The sequence below is a fragment of the Pseudoliparis swirei genome, chromosome 9, assembly GCF_029220125.1.
Source record: "Pseudoliparis swirei isolate HS2019 ecotype Mariana Trench chromosome 9, NWPU_hadal_v1, whole genome shotgun sequence".
Taxonomy (NCBI): Eukaryota; Metazoa; Chordata; class Actinopteri; order Perciformes; family Liparidae; genus Pseudoliparis; species Pseudoliparis swirei.
Window position 1 is genome coordinate 14160439 of NC_079396.1, and position 21060 is coordinate 14181498.

At 40.2% G+C, this 21060-nt stretch overlaps 1 long non-coding RNA gene across 3 annotated transcripts in view; it reads left to right on the forward strand.

Annotated features, from left to right (window-relative positions):
* The window catches only part of LOC130199581 (uncharacterized), a 31781-nt gene extending 15017 nt beyond the window's left edge, over nucleotides 1–16764 (forward strand). Inside the window, exons 2-3 of one of the 3 annotated variants that reach the window (XR_008832855.1) lie at nucleotides 14966–15057; nucleotides 15529–16764. This is a non-coding gene — a long non-coding RNA (uncharacterized LOC130199581). Of the gene's footprint in view, nucleotides 1–14965 lie in introns of all 3 variants that reach the window. The other 2 variants (XR_008832856.1, XR_008832854.1) reach the window with 2 other exon arrangements.
* The last annotated feature ends 4296 nt before the right edge of the window (nucleotides 16765–21060 follow it).

A 21060-nucleotide genomic window follows, 5' to 3' on the forward strand; every position in this document is an offset into this window, starting at 1 on the left:
TAAGACAATCGCAATAGCTCTTATTGACATGAACCCCAAACCGTGTAGATGGCATAAATGAGAAGCTGAATATGACACATTTGTTAGAAGCTGGACTGGTTTTCTGCTGTAGGGAGTGGTTTTCCTTTTTTGGAATTGGAGTGCAGTTACAGCTGCACCTGCCAGGGGGCAGTTGAGCACATGCATCAAGGCAGCAGAAAGCCACAGTCCTGCCTCTGCAGACCTCCATCTCTCCCTTTGTGGCAATATTGCCGTTTCTGCCCTTTTTATCAGAAGATATCGAAAGCAAGTTGCTAATTCAGCTTATCTGTGTAATGTTATGACTCATTGTTAAGATTAGCACTACTGTTTGATATATTTTGAGTGGTGCATATCGTTCTGTGAAGCTCTGCTGTAATTATAAGCACTCACTGGTTTATATCCCCTATTAATGTTCTCTTCATTAGCATGAAATCATGTTAGTCATTTTCAGAGGAAGCAAAATGATGGATGGAGTGAACATTTTCTGATCTACAAGACAATGTCATTAAGCATTTTTTTAAAGAATATAACTTAATAATGTAGAAGCATTCAAAAAGTTTAAACGGCATACATAAAAAATAACATTTTTTCACTCCGCAAAGTAAGCTTGCCAGTTACAGTTCAATGAATTCAAAATATGGAGTTGTAATTTTGTACCCATAAAAATGTTAAAAGCATTACATTAATTTCACTTCTACTTATTTCACGACTCGGCCCATTTATGAGCAAGAAGAAATAAATACATTAATGTTATTGCTCATTTGAAGAATGGTGCTGCACTAAACGTCTTTCTGAAAATTCACAAAATAGTTTGATTTTTTCATTTACCAAAGAAAGTAAAAAAACAAGTAATTATTCCAGGCTACTAGTGATTATATTTTTGAAGCCGCCTACATTTGTTTATTATTTATATTCACACTAGTGCTTCTTTATGCGTTTGTTATAGAATATAATAAAATTAGATATGGCTATTTGTTTTCATTCACTACAGTAATTTGTTTCCTGCCTCTGCACTTCAGCTCAGTGGGTGTTTGCAGAAGGATATGCTGATGGAAGAGGTATTGTTGCATCGCACGCTGTGTAGTTCTATCTATTATTGTGCTATAAAGGTGATTATATCCTAAGCTTAAAGTCAACGTGTTTTCTAAGTCCAATGTCACTTCTGTTTCCTCAGCCCTCCGTAGAAGAAAAGTCATAATTTTTTTTTGGAGCAACGGTGTTAAAATGAACACCTGTAACTCGACACAGAGACTTCTCTACTCCAATGCCTGAAGCAACTTGACTCATGAGAATGGGGACACACGGCTAAAGAGATAGTTTGTGTACAAGCCTTTCCTCTCGTCGAGCATTCCCCTGGTTTCAAACAAAACGTGCATTTGGACAACTTCTGAATGGAAGCCATTTTGGTTTGGCCTAATGTTTGCTCAGCCCTGGGATTGTGCAGGCGCTTGTGGGGGATGGGTGGGCTGCTGCAGCTACCCCAACCCTGCAGACTCCTGTTAATGCTTTAGTCATTCTGGAGCTGTTGGGCTGGGAGACAGATTCAGTCAAAAAGCATTTGTGCACCCTCAGGTCCTCTGTGATTTACTGCGTATTTGGACATCTGCAAAGAGCTTTTGCACCTTCAAACTCTCTCTCTCTCTCTCTCTCTCTCTCTCTCCCTCCCCCCCCTGACTATCTTTCTTTGCAGTAGTAAACCCTTGGGAATGTTCTGTCATACCGAATCACCTTATAGGGATTCAAGGTAGAGTCACTTCCTGTCACGTTCTCCCTCAATGAGCCACCCCTCCTCTCTTCCACCCCTCCATCTTACCTCATCGTTCTATCCCCTTCAAACCTTCTGCTCAGGCCTCAACCACACCCCTCTCGTCTCGGACATCGGATTTAATGTGTGCTGCTCCTGTGTCTCTGAGCCCACCTCTTGCTCACCAGCTGGACACATCAATCCATTTGACAGGCGCTTGTCAGTCTGCTCCTTTCAGGGCAGCATCCCAAAAAGGAAACACAAAGTCTTCCACAGCACAACTCTACAAGGGGAAGAGAACATGTGTTAATATATGAACACATCTTTATTGTATATCTATCCTTACCAACAAGTCAAGTGTTAGTAGCTGATAAACAGTTATGAGTAAGTAACGTTACCTCGACAAGTTGTATTTACTGCTTTGTTGCTTATGGCGGCCACCCCGAGTCAAGTGAAGAGGATAGCCGTCAGTGGACATCAATAACAGGTCTGTGTGGCATGTGTTTTGGAAGTGATGGCCAGAGGCCCTCTGTCTCTGCAGCTCTGAAAATATGGTGCCATTAGCATGTGTGTCTCCATAACTGGGACTGTTGCTGAAGAGGCCCAAACATATCTGGTATGCAGTGTTTAGGAGGCACGCAGACAGGATAATTGCTGGGCAGAAACCGGCGTCCGTAGCTCCAGACTTTCAAGTGCTCATTGCCTTTGAGCGTTTTACACCCCAAGTGGCTGAATAGCCCAGGGGAAACAAGGTCTGCATTGATTTATTGCTTTCCCTTAGGTCCTTTTTGTTTCTTAAGACCAAGTCCAACTCAACAGCCACCAAAGAAAACTAAAATGTTTAGTTTTTAATATCTGACTGGTTAGTAATTGCAAATAGGAATCTGAATGCTACAGAAGTAAACGTGTAAAGCAGAAGGAGTTGGCTCCGCCTTTCTCCCTCGCTGGTGCATTCCTTGAAATGTTTGGCTGCATGTCATAACCACCGCTGTCTCTCTGCCAGTACTCGTGATTAAACACGAGAACAAAGTGTTCTCATTGAGGTGTAGTGAGATTAGGAAGCTTGTCAGGGTAAATCTGAAGCGGTATCTGCTTACACAATTATTTTGCTGGTTAGCTTTTGTGTGCTGTGACACCTTTCTTGCACGTCAAGCTCTTTAATGGTTTAGGATTACATCGTTTTTCTTACTTTGCCTTTTTATATTTGTGTGTATGACTACATAAGTGAGACTGCTAACTAAACACCAAAAGATGAACTGTCATGTTTCCCTCCATCTCCTCTCGCCTCTCTTATATTCTTGTTACGACACACACAAAAGAGTTCATAATTAGTTGCACATGGTGCTCAACGGGCGTACCCATTTATTTGTGTGGAAGCCAAGACCTATTTACAGTAAAATGTTATGTCTTGCCATAAATATATTTATTGTTATATTATACACTCGTGGAGATGGCACAGTGATTGACACCACAAGGAGGAAAAGAGTAGAGAGGCTGTGTATGACTTTTCACTCAATGAAGAAGGATTTAATACTCGACAAACGATGAACATAAAATAACTCGTTACAATAATTTTTGTGTCGTCAAAAATGTATAGTTCAGTTTATTTAACATTTTTCATTTATTTCCTTAACTGGATGAAATAGAGAATCTGATTGGAGTTAAATCAATGCTTGGTTGTAAGAAATCTTCCTTTGTGTGTGTCACGCCGTGTCACAGGTAGCGAGGTGCAGGAGGTCATGTGCAGAGGAATCGAGGAGTCGGTGTAAATAAACAAAAAGGCGCTCTTTAATGAGGCAAACGTTTCCAGACAAAAAACAACAAAGTCCAAAGAGGGGCAGGCAGAGAATCGGGGTTCAGGGCAGGCAGGCAGGATCAGGTAAACACAGGACGACGGAAAAAACACAATAATCCAGCCACAGACAAGGGAAAGAGTGGCACAATATATAGGAGGGAAAACAGGTGTACGACATGAGACGGTAACGAGACGAGAGTGGCTGAGGACAGGTGCAGGGAATGATACGATCAAGGAAACAGAGAAGACACAGTAGACACCGAGGAGACAGAGTAGAAAGAGTACACACAGAACAGACCCTTACAGTGTGACATATAAACCGTTTTGGTTCTGACTGTTAGGTGTTGGTACAACCGTAAATTCGACCCAAATTTTTTGCAAGCAGATGCAACACATCTGATACATTCATTTAAAAAGAATAAACAGCTAAGATATTACTGTTAGTGTTCATTGGTGATGCATTGTTTATATTTCCATAATGTTTTACGGGGTTTATTTTATTTTAGTCAAAACTTTTGAAAGTGTATGTCTGTATGTTTCACCAAGTCAAGTGACGGTGCAGCATATCCTCAAACAACTGTTCAATGGACAGCTTACAAAAAGTTATTCTTCATTTTGTGTGTGTTTTCGTACGCTTGCCCTGCAAATGCACAACGCCTTTATTAAACTTCCATCCTCACAGGAAACTGCTTCGCAAGGTTTAGGAAAATACGATGGCTTAGGTTCACATAGCTATGGAAGTGGTGTGACGTAAGTAACAGACTAATAAACTCAATATTTAGATTAAAATGCAGTTTCATGACAAATGTATCAATATTATGACTGCTGGTCACACAAACAGCGTTTTTAACCCACGCCTCCGCCCCTACCTCCTCCTCAAGTGGTGTTTTATCAGTTTGTATACTTCCTTGTTTGTGATTACTTGGAATAAATACAAATTCATTTTGTGAAATAAATTACAGAGCATTTGTTTTGGGAGGTAAGCCTCCAACACGGTGCATGAGAACACCCTGCAAAATGACACGTGGGTGTCCTTTGTTGAACAAGGACATTGCACACGTGGCCACATTTGAAATCTGTTTAAACTAATTAACTGTGCATTATAAATGTCATGTTTAGTCCAAACTGGGGAGAACCCTTTGGCTCGTCTCAGGATTTAGCCCAAATTAGAGCCGGAATATGAGTTTGAACAAACCTCTGCTTAGACCTCTAAGGTATGGCTTGAAATATGCTTGACCTCAGCCAGCAGCCACTACTTGCCAGCACTATAAATGCCCAGATGTCAGTTCCTAACCAAAGCTTGACATGAGGGAAAATGATTAAGACAAGCAGAATCTCTGATACACACACACACACACACACACACACACACACACACACACACACACACACCAACAGCTGCTGAGAGATGAATATTTCCTTGAGGTTATCGTATCTTTTAAATCCATCAGAACTTATACATTTTAAAACGGTAGTTTTAAAGTATGTATACATATGGGATCCACAATGATCTACTATTCCCATAGAGGTTAATGAGTTATTTACAATATACTCAAGAGTTTTGTTAGACACGTGTATTCATTGTGACATTGCAATATATATATTGCAATATGTGTATATATATTACCATTTAACTTGATCAATCTCCAGCTTTCTGGCTTCCATGTTGCTCTGAAATGGTTTGTGTTGGTGGAGACAAAGAGTTGGACAGCGGTAGTGAAAAAGAGTGACATCAGCACATGTAACTGCTGTCATGGAACAGGGGCACTCCTTCACGGGTGTCAAAAGACAGGAACAATTTCTGAATAATTAATATGGAAACATTTTTTTAAGAAGGCAGGACAAGCCTTGTTGGAATCATATTTTGTAGGGACTAACTTTCTCAATTTTGTCAGAAATGGACGAGTAAAGATGGATCCTTCCATGTTCGTGCAGTTTGGACTTCACCCGCATGACCAAATAAGTCCCCAGAGCCACACTGTACTCTTTGATGCAAAACAAAGGGTTTTATGGTCAGATCAACAACAAAAACTTTTCCTTTTACAAGGATTTAATGACTGGTATATGCATATTCTTGTGTAATCATTCAAAGGGACACATTAAGGCTCCAGACTTGGTTGTGTGCTCATGAAGATATGGAAAACAGTGAGAAGGAAAGTTGCTTCGCTGAAGGGAATTTAAGATCATGTTTAATGACTGTTAGTGGTTAACTCTCAGCAGGTACAACAGTGGCAGTCTATTCAGTCAGATTCACAGCTTTTGCAGACTTAAAGAACCTTTGCCCATCCAATCGTGAATAAATAGACAACCTCCCACTGAAAGTTAAAAACAAGCGATTGGTAATCTCTAGTTTCAGTTTAAAAAACGGTTTATTGATTGTAAAAAGCCAAGTAAAGAAGACCTATTTATGAATTACGATGTGAAAAATAATTATAGCCCAGAACTGAAGCATAGCCTTGGTATAATAGTTTTTGTTACACCTAACTTGAAACGAGAACACAAAAAAAAACGTATTCTTGTCCAACCACAATAGTAAAAGAGAATAATATATCCTGCTCCTCCGACATTTAACTCAGAAACTCAACACAAAAACATTGCCTTAACTGTTGATAAGAAGTGGACGTAGTCACCGTGATGGCCCCTATTGACTTGGGAAGGGCCAGTTTGAAGCCTCTAATTCACCATTTTGACCTTCGCCGTTTGGGTTTTTCATTGTTGTCATGTTGGCTTTTTCTAAGTGACAAGCGGGTGGAACTACGACCGCACAACCAACGACGCTGGTGGCGGGTGGGGAATAACATCGGACACTAAGACAATAAGACCCGTTCGTATCAGTCGGCCGATACTCCTCTATTGTTCTTTTAGCAGAGGATTCCTTCTGCAGTGTAGTTCATACACTTCACTGATGAACCAAATCATTTGACGGTACCACTGGGCTTCATGATCAAAGAAAGTTGTTGTATCTTGTTCAAACTTCAGTCCTCTGTGTACGTTTGTACAGCACTGGTTCAAAGCTTCTACACTTCGCATTTAAATTTTTTTATTTTCCTTTGGGTTAAGAAGTAAAAAGATGTCAGCTTTTGTTTTTTTCAAAGATGTAAATTATTTTAAGTAATGTAATTCCCAGTTTGGCTGTAGTGAAAATAGGGGGGGGGGGGTGGAAACGTTAATAAAACAGTAAAAAAAAAAACATGTTCCCCCAGACTCCTTATTGCTTGGTTTCAGGTAGCTCAACAATACAGTTCGGTCACCAATCAAAACAGCAGCTGTGAAATTAATGAAACGCATTACAGTTGTTGGGACGGGCTTCTCTTCAAAAAGCACAGGTCAAATCTAATTTTCATTAGGGCTGCAACAACGATTAGCTAAAAATCGATTATAAGAATTGTTGGCATCGATTCGTTGTACCGCGCGATTATTACGCCACTCAATAAGTTGCAGAGATGTTTGAGTATAAAAAAACGAAAAAGTTGAGCACGGAGAAAGAGGAAAGACTATAATGCTGCATTTCGAAAGCCAATCAGCGATGAGACGCTCCGCCCGTCATCACGGACGTCATGATGTTGGAGAATCTAACTGGCTGCTGCTACACTCGTAGCGCTTGAAGCGTCAGTCATTCAGACGTAGTCGGTGAAAGTCACCGAGCTGTGTGAGCCTACGGGTGATGGTCTGAATCCAAACACGAGGGCTTTAGATGTTCCGATGTTTGTGGGATGTCCTCAACAAGTATAAAGCAGAACTTGTGGTTAATTCTTCTGTGGTGGATGGCGGAAATGATAACCGTTTCCACAGAGCAAACAACGGAGATAAGCCACACCCCCTCTCAGGCGCGAATGCTCCACACAGTCGGGCGAGTAAACTCGCGCGAGTAAAGCGTTGTCATTTCTGTTTTTTAATAAAGGGTTGGAAATTAAAGTTACTTTTAAAAATCTGATTCATCGATTAATCTAAAAAATTATCTTTAGTTGCAGCCCTAATTTTCATTCTTGTTTGGAGCCAATAAACACATCTTTTGTAAAAAAATATGCCTTTCTTTCTGAAGATATGTTCCTGAACATTGTCAACAGAATGAAACAACAATCAATATCAGAAAACACATCAGCCAATCCCTAGTACACTGATTGCTTTTCTTTTAAAGTGGCTACGGTGCAAGTCGGCTTCTTGCATTTGCACAATTGGGAAAAGAAAAGAGATCTTGTTCCTCAGACTTTTAACTATGCAGTACTCTGGTAAAAAGCATTGAGTAGGGAAGGCTGTTCATGCTCCAAGGGGAGATAATTGTCCGTGTTGTTTGAGTTGCACGTAGGCCTCCACCTCCACTTAGTAATCTAGAAATGGACTGAAACAAATTATAGTCAAAGTATGACCCACGTTTAAGGATCTTGATTTTATCTTAATAAACAAACAATCTTCAAAACGATCATTCAATTCCCATGAAATCATATTTCATCCAGTGTCTCTATGTCCAACAGAGTATTGAAAATTGAAATTGCAAAGTGAGTCAATTTGCATTACATTACATTTAGCTTACGCTTTTATTCAAAGCGACTTACAATCATACGTCGTAGATACGGCTACGGGGAGCAGCTCAGGGTTTAGTGTCTTGCTCAAGGACACATCGACTAGGCCGGGAGAATCCAACCGCTGATCCTCGCACCTGCTTACCACTGACCCACAGTCGCCCTTTAGCACACTACCCTTAAAACGTGAGGTTTAATCAAGTCCTCTATTTCTATCCATCTTTATATCTATATGTCTGTTTATCTGTACTGTAAATCAATCAAACCATGGAAATCATTCTTGATTTATGTATTACTCTGCAGCTGAGTCCTGTGTGCATTTATAGCCACCCTGCTTTGTGTGGGTCTGTGTGTGCATGCAGGCTGGTGTGTGGGTCCTACACTAGGCCTTTGTTGGGAAAACCTGTCATGTTTTGATTTGTTTCCATATAATTGAGTCTTCCTTGACTGGATGGATATGCATTTGATAGAATGCCACTACTTTGATGTGGCACATAGGGTGAAAATGATGGTCTGTTGGTACACTTGTGTGTTTGTGAAGATCTCGTAGAAACACTGGCTCTAAAGCACGGCTTTCAGCTGCCTATTGCTGTCCACCCTGCAATAGTCGACACCTCATTAAGATAGCATCTGCACTTTCCTTTACAGTAACAATAAACAGCTTCAGATTCAATAGTTGTAGGTGGGATGTGGATGACGTCGCCTTATTTAATTAGATTAAATTGTCATAGTAATTAATTAGCTAACCATACAGAAGTAAGACTGGCAATGACTTCTCAGACGAGTTTCTCAGTATGTTCAGTCACTGACTCTCCGGGACCTGGAGTGTTACTTTAAAAAGGTAACATTAATCAACGGGAGCCGACCCCTTTGGTGCTGGCAGACTACTTTGCAGACGGGAACTCCCGAGAGGTTAGCTGGCTGGCTAGCTAGTCCGTCTCCGGAGCTCCCGTCTGCTCTCCTCACGGAGAGGTTGTTTCCGAGAGGTGACGAAGGATGCAGACGGACAATAAACCCAGTGCTGCTGCTGGCCCCAGCCCTCTGTTTTATATCTTTTTCTGTGGCCAGCGTAACATTGGCATGGAAGCATGGTGTAAGTAGCCAGTGGCTCAATGAGTCAGATTGACCAGCATCATCCACAGCTCTCTTGTCACAGCGTTGGAAAGCACATTGCTATAGTTGGATAAATGACAACATTGTTCAAATAGTTTTCTGTTACTAGCGTTACATGGAAGCTAAGCGTAATTAGCAGGCTAACCATGTAGCCCGCTGTCCACAGATTTGTTTGCTGGTTCTGCCTTGCTTTGGTGCACCACTAGTTGCAGAGAATGACAGCGGGCTTTCTGTTCATCTCTCAAATAGTCTAGTCTCTGAGCAACATTTCTCTCCATCTCTCTAATAGTTAAGCCTTCTGTGTGAACAGCGAGCTCAGCCAGGCGCTGAGGTGCAGCAGCCGTGACAGCGCTAGGTCGTTGGATGAAGGCAAAGCTAAACTATAAGCAACATTTTCTCCATCTTTAAAACACTTTGTCGATATTGCACCCTGCTGGATCCCAGAATCAGTTTGTCATCTCAAATGTATGAATATTGATTCTGGCATCTAACGACATGGAAGATGTCATTTTCCATTTGGAACTATCGCGCTCTACTCTTAGGTGATTTGTGTTGGCCTCCAGCTAACACTTTGACGTTATCATGACATCAGCTGTTAAAGGGTTTATACTACCGCCATCAGAAACAGTCAGCTGAATAGTATTATGCGTACCTGGATTCTTGCATTAGAACTCTGTAGGGTTGGGACTCACTCTTGATCTCTAGGTGTTGAGCCATGATAGTTGTCTGGTTATGGACGCTTCCGTCTGTCGATTGGTCCTGACTGAAGAATCAACAACTATGCAATGGATTGCTGTGAATTCGATGTGCAATGTTCAGATTTCCATGGTGTCCAGGAGATCATCCGAATGACTTTGGTGATTTCCTGACTTTATTTGAATGCCACAATTAAGTTTATTTGTGTGTTTTTTTATTGAATACAAGATGAATTGTTACTTAAATAGTTCCTTAAGTTCTACCTCCATCTGCCTGATGGACCATGGAGGTCTGGATCGTGGTCTATGCCTACTACCAACTATTCATTCACTCTGTCATACTCATTGAATGTGTTGTAACTCGGTAATTATTCCATCTGTACACATGACATCTATTGTTCTGTCCATCCGGAGAGAGGGATCCTCCCCTGTTGCTCTCCTGGAGGTTTCTTCACTTTTTCCCCCTTTAAAGTTTTTTTCTATTTCTTGGGAGTTTTTCCTGATCCGATGTGAGGTTCTGGGCCAGGGATGTCGTATGTGTACAGATTGTAAAGGCCTCTGAGGCAAATTTTCAATTTGTCATATCGGGCTATACAAAATAAGCTGAATTGAATTATATTTGATTCTAGCACCATCATTGTGCCAATACATATACCTTCAAAACTAATGACATTCACACTCTCCTCAGTTGCACTTTATGTTTAGTGGTTGTTACCAGATGTTGGCATGCTGACAGGTTAAACTAAGATGGTTAACCTATTTTAGATTATACCTTCTCAGCATGCTAACAATATCATTGTGAGTATCTAATTAATCTAAGTGCCCACTCACGTAGCTCCATAAAATATAAGTATACACACTGAGAATGAGATGTATTTGTTTAAAACTGCAGGGTTTCCACTCTAATTTCTTTGACCCTGGGGCAAATATCATTTGATGGCGCGGGCAGCATTAGGGCTTTGGGCCCTAGAGTTTCTGTGAATATTTAAAATGGCCAAAACACCGATTCCATAGTGAGTTATGGACAGTTTGGCTGGCTAACAAAGGTAACGGTAACTTTAACGTGCGATAGCTGGAAGCGTGAGGGTAAAGAGCACTGATCTCAGACCTGCTGTTTTCCTACAGTGAGTTCACATTTAAAGCAACAGCTGTTGCTGCTGAGCTTTCCAGACATTCTATTGATTTTTTCCATCTGAGTCTCCCCGTTGTAAATGTAGTTATAAAAAACGTCTAAAAGATATTCGGCCAGCGCGGTCAACTTTGGCCGGGCTTGCGTTATACTGGAGCAGTGGTCTCCAAACTACGGCCCGCGGGCTGGATTCGGCCCGCCTCCACATTTGGACCGGCCCCCTGAACAATACCAGAGACGTGTTCCGATTTATAATTTTTTTCACCTGGCCCGCTGCTGTTGAGATTGGAGTGGGACGCGGAGAAAATGTGAAGTGGTGCTCTTCGCAATAAAACATCTTTGATGGGACGTGTCGCGTCTCGGCCAATCAGCGTTCAGATGTCCACAGCGTTTGGGAAGTTAGGTTAGCTTGAATGTTAGTCCGCTACATCTGCTGCTCTCACGCTGCACGGCGTAGCGATACGAACAAAGTATCGATACTTCATTAAAAGAGCGATCAGAGCGCACACGCTGCTCCGCTCCGTTAAATGTTGTCTGCACGCGCAGTGTTCACAGCGAGTGGCGCGCGCATCGCTCAGCCGTGATGCGCGCACACAGGTGAGCACACTCCCCCCCCGGGCTGGCCCTCCAGCAGACAAGGGAAACGTTATGTGGCCCTCTCAGGAAAAAGTTTGGGGACCCCTGTACTGGAGGAATCATGCATTGTTGGGCTACTCCCGAAACCTTACCCAGATTGGGAGGTCCTCGATAATTGCAGTCACATGTCAACACTTTTTTTTATATGTGAGGTAATAGGAAGCTATAAAAAAGGTGATTTGAGACTCAGGCAACGTTTACACATAGCCGGGTATTTACAGAAACGAAGATTTCTGCCCCTCCATTTTCAAAAATAACGTTGTACACACAAGGTCGTTTTCAAAAAAGTTTCTGTTTATATGAACCCACATAAATACGCCCCCGGGCGCCGTCATAACTATGCCAAACCTGTAGTCGGCAGTGTAACGAGAAGGATAAAGACATGCAAACCAATCAGAATTCTCAAGACTCGAGACATCCGAGGAGTATCCTCATGTCAAGGAGGAAATAACTCGGGCGCACCTGACAACGAAAATGAAGGCAGTCGACACTGGATGTAGGAGCCAGTGTTGCCAGGTCCGGTTTTCCCGTGGAATTGGGCTACTTTTGAAGTGTTGCCGCGGGTTGAATTTGTTGTCCGCTGGTTCGGGTAGACCTATTTTGCATGCAAATTACAAGAATATCTTTAAATAAAAATCCATATTTTAAATGAAATAATTTATTTATACACAAATCCTACCAAACTGACTCCAGATCAGCACGTACACACATGGACATTGGACACGTCCACATACACACACTTTAAAAGCAGTGTATATGGTTTGGCACGGGCATATTTTGAGTTCTGATATTGGGCTGGTACACACAGACCTGGCAACCCTGGTAGGAGCGGCCAAACTAACTGTAAACAGGACGCTCACATGACGTGAAGTATTTTTAGTCGCATACTGTGACGTTTGACAACCTAAAACTCCGTTTGACCTAGTTCACACGCAAACACAAAAACAGAGTTTTCAGAAATCTCCACTTTGGCCGGAGTTTTTAGAAATGATCGTTTTCCGTGATAAAACCTCCGTTTTTGTGTAAATGAAAGGCCAAAACGCATGAAAATATATGCGTTTTCCCATCGTGTAAACGGGGCCTGAATTTTGAGGGACTTGTACTTTATTTGTAATGACCATTTATATAACTTCATAGTTATAATTCACTCCATCTCGAGAGGTAAATATTGTAATTTAACTTCACCACATTTATTTGACAATATTACTATGTTAAATAAGACGGGGTCCGTGATTAAAGACTTGCTTGGTGAGTTGTTATTTGCGTTGTAGAGTAAATTATTTCATCTCAATATAGTGATATCCAGCCTGTTCTCTTGGTTCTCTGACACCAATGCACATGGCACTCTTTAGTGTCTACATGAGACACGCCTGGCTTTCGAGTAACTACAACTGAACCATCCCAGTCCTTATTGGACATGCAGAGAAATGCTGTGGGAGTTTGATGTAGCCATTAAACCCACAGGACCGTCGACCAGGAGACCAGTGGCCTAAACCTACTAAAGTTATTTTATTACCTAAATCTAAGTTTGGATACTTATTTTGTAAGCCTAACCATGAAGTTTTTCCTGAACCCAACTAAATTGTTGTGTTGCCTAAACCGATAAGCACGTTTTTTGGTTGGCCACATGTTTACTGTGGCCTTGTTTTGGGCTTCCCAGTGTGTTAGAAAATGACGCTAAGGGTTCTGACAAAGCGTCACTATGACGAGCTGGAATGAGAACGTGTTGTGATATCCCAATAAACTACCATTGCTGGAGGTTTCCTGAAAAAGCATACTAAATTGTAATCTGATTGCATGCCATTCCCATCTCTCCGTCTACTTTTCCCCCAACGGTGCCCAGCAGCTTGAATAGTGTTATACTATACACTGTAGTTTTTTAGGGAAAGTTCACGAGACACACTGACCCTAACTACTTTCTTAAATGTATATGATTGCTTTGTCAGCATTTCATCTCAAAGGTTGAAAGTAACAGCGGTTTTTATTTTTGATGTGCAGGATGAAACACTATTTTTCTTTCTTCATGTCCTTAATGCAGGGACTAAGGAAAAGGAATGGCAAGAACATTCTAGATAAAACTGTTTCCCACTGGATTTCATACCAATATTTGGGTTTATCCTTGTTTCTGATTCACTAGTTGTATATAAAGAGGTTTGTGCATTTATGGGTAAAGCACTTTTAAGTATTACTGTCCAGTTATACCAAACAAAGTAGACCCATCACATTATATCAATTGCCCAGCAGTTTTTTTTCAGACTTCATATACATTACTTAGTGATTGATGGCTGCAACAACAGACCGTGGCTTACTCTCTGATTGCCTGCAGCTCTGACACTTTTATAGCCCTCCTAATACCATTACAAAGTATTGCTCCAACAGCAGGGCTCTCGCCTTTCCTGTAGAATTAGATACCAAAGGCTGGATTACTTGAAGCAGCACAGTTGTGAAAATAAGTTTTTGTTGATTAAGACTTGTGGACATTTTAACTTCCACATTGTCAATGATTGTCTGGTAGATTTAATTTGATACCAAAATCAAAATAACATGCATGTACACACAAGATTATATGTTGCTCAATGTTGAGATGTAAAAATGTGTACAGTAATATCTAAAAACGCGTACTGTCCTCGCTGCATAAAAGTCACAACAGGGCTCATCCTGGAATGGTTTGATGCAATTGATTGTAAATGACAAATGGTAGAAAACTCAATACTGGAACAGTCGTTGCTTGGAAGATTTGCTCTGCATGTACAGTTCAGGTGGATGTCGTATCAGCCGAAGGATAGTATTATCAAATGTAGCTGCATTTATTATTAACAAATCGGCTGATTATTTCTATTCTAGAACATTTTAAAACATTTAAAGTGCCATATTGAACTTTTCTGACAACTCAAAACACAAAGTATTTAGTTTACTAAACTTAAGGGGAAAAGGCAACCCATGAAGATGGTGGTGCCCCGTTCCCCCTCATGAACGTGCTGCACATTTGTTCTCATCTTCTTTATTTGTTATACTAAAGCTACTTTATTGCTCTTGTGGTAGAAATACACTTTTGATTTGCTTCATTACAGATTCCTGTTTGTCAATCAGAGGCTGAGCATTGATTATGAATTTTAGCATTTAATGGAGTCTTGGCCTCCGTAATATATACGTGTACTCAGTCCGAATCCTAAAAAAAAATCTAAACAAACACTTTCTCACAAGAATTGTAATGTTGGAGGCTTTAAAAGAAGTATGTTAAAGTTGATTTTCTTTAATTTTTTATTTTATTTGAACTGCTATTAATTAAAGTCTTCCCTCTCAAACTCCCAGTCCAGAACAGCAGCCATGAAGAAGGCAGACCGGCGAGCCCGTTTCAACATCTGCATCTATTAGAGAAGAACCGAAGGTGTAAGAATTAAGAGGTAAGGCGATGCAAGGGCTTTTATAGCATTTAAAATGAATTAGAATGACAAGAGATTGAACTTGAATGATCCTTTGTTTCTTAGAGAAGCGATTTCTACATGTATATTGGAAAGAAAAATACTATATCTCAATTGTGGAGCAACTGAACAATCTTAACACTGAAATATATTAACAACCATTATTAGTCAGCAGCAAGAAATGTATAGATCCTGTGCCACATGAGAGCATGATGAACATTTGGAAAGCAGAGGCTACTTTTACTCACCAGAAGTAACATATTTCCTTCCTTAACTGACTGGTGATTATATTGATTTAGAAGGCAAAGCGTAGAGTATTATGTACATATTTAATATTCTGTTTACATGAGCACTGTATAGGTATGTTAAATATATTAGCAATGTATAGACACAAGGATGTGGTTGAGTGGCATAATTACACTGAATATCTTTTTATAAAAATTGTTCCATCAGTGATTTCCTCTTCATCAACAATCGGGTGCAAAGACTGAGACTTTGTTTTTCCATCTAAAAGATATCCGGATTTAAAAAAGCTCCTCTCTTGTGGTTATTAAACCTGCACACGAGGAGAATCTTGTTAAAACACATTCCTCGCGCAGTTGACAGTGTGTATAAATAAACAAACAAAATATTTGTGCTCGGAGCCTCCATCACTCTCCTTCACACCGCTCTGTGCATATTGTTACTCAAAAGACACGTCTGTAAGAATCTTTGTAGGTCGTATATGTTGACATATAAATAGTAACGTGTGTAATCATGCTGTATGTAATGCTTGTCCCGCACATTACAAGAGGGAGATGATCATCAAATCAATAAAGTTACATTATATTAATAATTATATCAACCAAACTAACATTTTAATAATTGAATGACAGGTTCTGGATGTGGCACAGTGTTTCATTAAAACATAGGTTTGGGGTAAAATTATCAGCCAACACAGATGTTCCTTTGAACACTTGACCTACATTTACAAGTATGTTCTCGTTTACTCAACGGATTCATTCACAATCCATTTGCAGGTTTTTAGCTGCAGAAACGTCAGGAAGCGACACAAATACCACTCGAAGCCGTTTGCCCGCGTGCCGCTCTGAGCGTATACGAGCTGTAACTGCATCATTTCGATGGGCATCCAATCCGAGGATGGTGCTGATGAGATGCAGCTTGAGACACGTAGACCTCACGGTTCTTCAGAGACCATTCAGTCATCTATCAAATCTGAAAACCTATTATTCTAACTTTCCAGATTTTTCCAAATAGTAGATGGACCCTTCAACAGCGTGGGAGTCAGGGAGCAGCCGGCTGCCCTTCTTCTGGTTTGTATTACACAATGCATGGACAAAGTAGAGATGTTAGATCTGCTAAATGAAACTAATAATGCATCCCTTGGAGAAAAATCCAAAGTAAATGAAATATGTAAATAACTGAAATGAATTGTGGGTATTAATTTCTTTGACCATCTTTGCTTTACCGTTAAACATACATAGCTACGGGCAAATTAAGACTTTAATGAGAAACATGCTCAGAGGTGCACAACTGTAAAACATATATATAGTATGTTGCATAACTTTTTAGATGAATCGGCAGTTGAAGGAGAAATACAATTTCATCACTTTTAATAAATGCTTCCTACTTTGGCTACTTTATTCACGAAATGATAATGTATTATGTTGATAATAAAGAATTACATGAATAAAATAAGCTTTCTTGTATTATTGCGTGCTCATTTTGGTCAGTATTACATTTGGTGAAAATCTCACCACTAAATATGAAATATTTAACTATATTGGTTCATTGCATCAGAGGTCCATCGTGTGCACTTAGAATTCTCAATGCAACTTCTTCAAAATAATGTTTCCATGCTATATCAGGCCATATAGTTTAGTCATTACTGCAGTAAAGAACGGCATGGGCATAACTCTCGTACTGCAGCAGTTCGATTTAAAACCGTGATTAGCAGCCTGTGGATCACGCCCGACTCCATGCAGCTCATCATGCACCCAAACGACTTCTCAGCTTCAGGAGCCATTGCCTTGCAGTCAATTCAATCTGTAGGTTTAGGTCACTCATTTAATTGCAGTATATTTGGTCGATGTCTAAACATTGGGCATCACCTTGGAACAGACTTTTCCTTGCTTGCTGGCCAAATTCAGCTACATATTATAAACAAAATGGTACTCTGACCTTAAACAAGGTCATGAACAAACATTTATACCTCAATATATTTCCAGGATTCCACAACAGTCAATGAAGGCTTAAGAAAAGCTTCAAATAGGAGTTATGGGAGGTGTTCGGTTGACCGAAGAAATTTGATTTAATGGAACATTTTACTTCCTGACTTCTGTATTTATCTTGTGTGTTCACACTGTAATTTGAATGATTTAATGTTAGGTACTTTGATTAAATCTCTGATGCAAAGAGCAAAGTATTCAGCTGCTGGGGTTAGCTATGCTGTTTGCTGCAGAACTGTTAATATATTAGATTATCATTTGATCTGAATGCCTTCCTTCAGGTATGAATGCCAGCACGTTCTTTAGAATATGGTGTTTAATGTTAGGTAATGCGGAGAATCAATTCTTTTGATTTGTATTTTTTCACTTCAAATAAAAAAATTTTTTATTTTTTTAACATTAGCTTACTAGATATTTTTTGGTTCGTGCTCTGCCTTCTCAGTGTAGGCCTGTTTACGATTTAATTGGACACTAAATAGTTAAAAAAAAATGTATTGTTATTTTCCGCATTGTTGGGCAACAGGTAAAACCCGATCAAGATGGCTCGGTGGTGCACATTAATTTGTACCCTGTATCTTTCTTGGAATTATTGCCATATAACTACATATCAAACTCTTTCACGCATTTAATATCTAACCGATGCGGATTATTTTACAGCCCATTTAATTGTTAATTGTGCAATTAAATAGCAAATTCATTAAAGCTCTAAAGGGCCGATGCACGTTCATTGTGATACAGTATAGCACAAGTTAGGGTCCGAAGTTTTGGAGTTTTGTTGGCTTCTCCATAAAATCCAACACAGGAAGACAAAGTGAGAGAATGTGGTTTTGCATCGCCCACACTGAATATGTTAATAAAAAATGCTGGTTTGTTTTTAAATGTTTATTTATGGACTAATCCGCAGGAAAAAACATTCACATCTTTTTTTTAATCACAACAATTAAATATAAAACACGGAACAGCCGGGACAGAAAGTTTGGAAATCATGGGATTGTTTTAAATGTTATTTCATTGAATTTTGTTTATCCTGCAAATAACTGACCTTGCACTAATTCGTGTTTTTGTTTTGTTTAATGAATTAATACAAACAGCAGTCGCATGGAAGGTCGCAAAATGCCAGGGAATGTTCTTTTGTTCCTTTCTTCTTCTTTTTTTGTCGAACGAAAACGAAAATAAGGCCAGTGGAAAGTCCAGTCGGTCCGTTATTTGTGGCTAAGGCAGCAGTCCGAGCATGTGGCGTACTTAATACTATTCAAAAATGGCTGCTGGGCATGGGTGAGGTTGGCATCAACCAAGAGACCGGAGTTGTTTACTTCTATTCATGCTTGTAGCCTAAACTAAAGTCGCCCCGAAAAGACAGTCGTGTCAATTCTTGTCTCTGCACGAAACCAATAGTTTTTTATTTTGTGATGCGTCTTGAAACCGTTTGATTAATAATGAATGAGTCAGAGGATAACATCATATGCAGTTGCACATCCTTTTCTGACGGGGAACAATACATTTCATTGTTTGGATTATCACACTTAATATGAAATGGATTTGAAACTGATGACCCGCACGCACGCGCGCGCACACACAGACACAAACACACGTACACACTTTATAGCCCGAGACAGGAATCTCCATTCAGACTCAAAACAACAGAAAGATCAATAAGATATGCAATTGAGCGCAGTGTCGATAAAGAGCGTTATCGTCCAGCCAACTGGTTTAATTAAGACTAACCCTTTGTCCATGGTCAGGCTCTTTACGACATATATATGCTTGACTATACTTCCCAGGAACTAATCCGCTCTGGAGTATTTAGTGCGTTTGGTTTCCTGTGTGTCTCTCAGGTTGATGGAGTCTCGGCTGTTGGTTCAGTAGAATCTGATTTGGACCGCGCGCATGCAAACAGCTTCTAATTTTGGGTTTACGATCGAGGTGAGAGAGGTGAGGGATGTGCTCTCCAGCTCTGTCTGAGCAGTGACTTTGAACTTGAACTCCGTCTTGCTCATCTTCATCATGTGGGGATACACTGGCACAAGTGAACCCGCACTCACCATTGAGTCCATGCGCAATCTGCCTCGGTTTATCAATCCGGCTCCGTTCCCTCCGGCCATGCGCAACAAGACAAACAGGCGAGAATATACACACTAACCGAAACTCCTCTTGGCTTTACAATCTGTCTTTGATTCAACCCACTCTTTGCTTGCTAAGCCTTCGTTTGTTTGTGTGGTACAGTATAATTTTTAATGAGCCATGGGATTTGAAAAATGTTGACGAATTGAGTTTTGCTATTGCTCTATGAGCCATGTGTATGGCGTGTAGGAGGTTTAGTCAAATGTGTAATATATTTTAGACTAAACTATAGTCATTCCATGTTTTGCTCATACAGGAAATGATCACTCTCATAATTGTATACTGAAATAAATGTGTTTTTTTCATGAGGAGTCTCTTAACATGTGTTTATTAAAATACTTTTACTATTCTGACCTCATTAAATGTATCATATTTAATATTAAGCATGAGCTCTTTGTTCTACAGTTATATATTCATTCCTCTGAAAAAAAACTTCGGGTCGATCTTTGACATTTGACATATTTTTGCACGTGCAGTTTAATTATTTAGTTTTCCTGGACAGCCTGACATGCTGAAGGGTATGAGCCACCATGTTTGATCAGACGCATTGGGAAAGATCACACTGCACACAGAACACACTTCTCTGGAGATATTCACAACTGTTTATTACAATGTGTTATAACCAGCCAATGTCCTGTTTGGACCTATACAATCATCTTCAATACGCATCAACAGCAGTAATGTAAACAAAGGTCTCGAAACTCCCTTTGACAAAAAGCGTTCAAGCCGGACACAACTGATGTGTTTGTGGTCGACTCGGCCTCCATGCAGTGAAGTCAACTTAAACTGCCTGAATTCAGACTGGTTGTCGGTGGCCGGACTGGCGGTTTACACTATGAGGAGGATGGCAGAAATGCTTTCTCTTTGTTGGCGCATGTCAAGTGTATACACATCTATAGCCTGCAGCATGCGTCTGCTAAATGTGGATACAATATAACAATACATAAATGGCTATTGTTTAATCTTATGGTCCTGAGCCTTTTTGTGATGAATATGTGCAGCAAGTTCTCTACAGGGTCCTGGATACTTCTTTCATTGTTTCCATTTGGATCCATATTTTCATATGATTCGTGTCTGGCTTCCTGTGTACTTTCATTTCAAGATGTCCTCGCGACACAACGAGTTAACCAACAACAAGCAGAGGACCTTACAGCCCGCAGCTCTAACGTAGCCTACAAAACCCAGGTTGACTTTGGACTAAATCGCGTTGTGTACATTTCCCGTTTGTGTGTGGTGTGTGTGTGTGTGTGTGTGTGTCTGTTATTTAATTCTGGCAACGCGTTGGCTATAAATTAACTATTTGCCTATCCCAAATAGTTTGCTTTCTGTTTTACATTCCTTGTAACGTTCAAATTCCGATTCTACACGTTGCAATGATGGTGAACAGAAAGTAATATATAGCTTTGATTATAGGTTATTCCATACGTTTCATCTTAGCGCGTGTTATGTCGCACATGCTCCACAGGAAGTATACATCGTACCATTCAGCATGCAATGATGGGTATACATGGGGAAATGTGGATACAGTGTAAATCTCAATGTGATTTTAGGAACACAATTACTTTATTTAAGTTGTCATGTTTAAATGAATAATGTTAAGGATCTGCAGTGCGGGTGAAGTTCATTAACTTTTCAC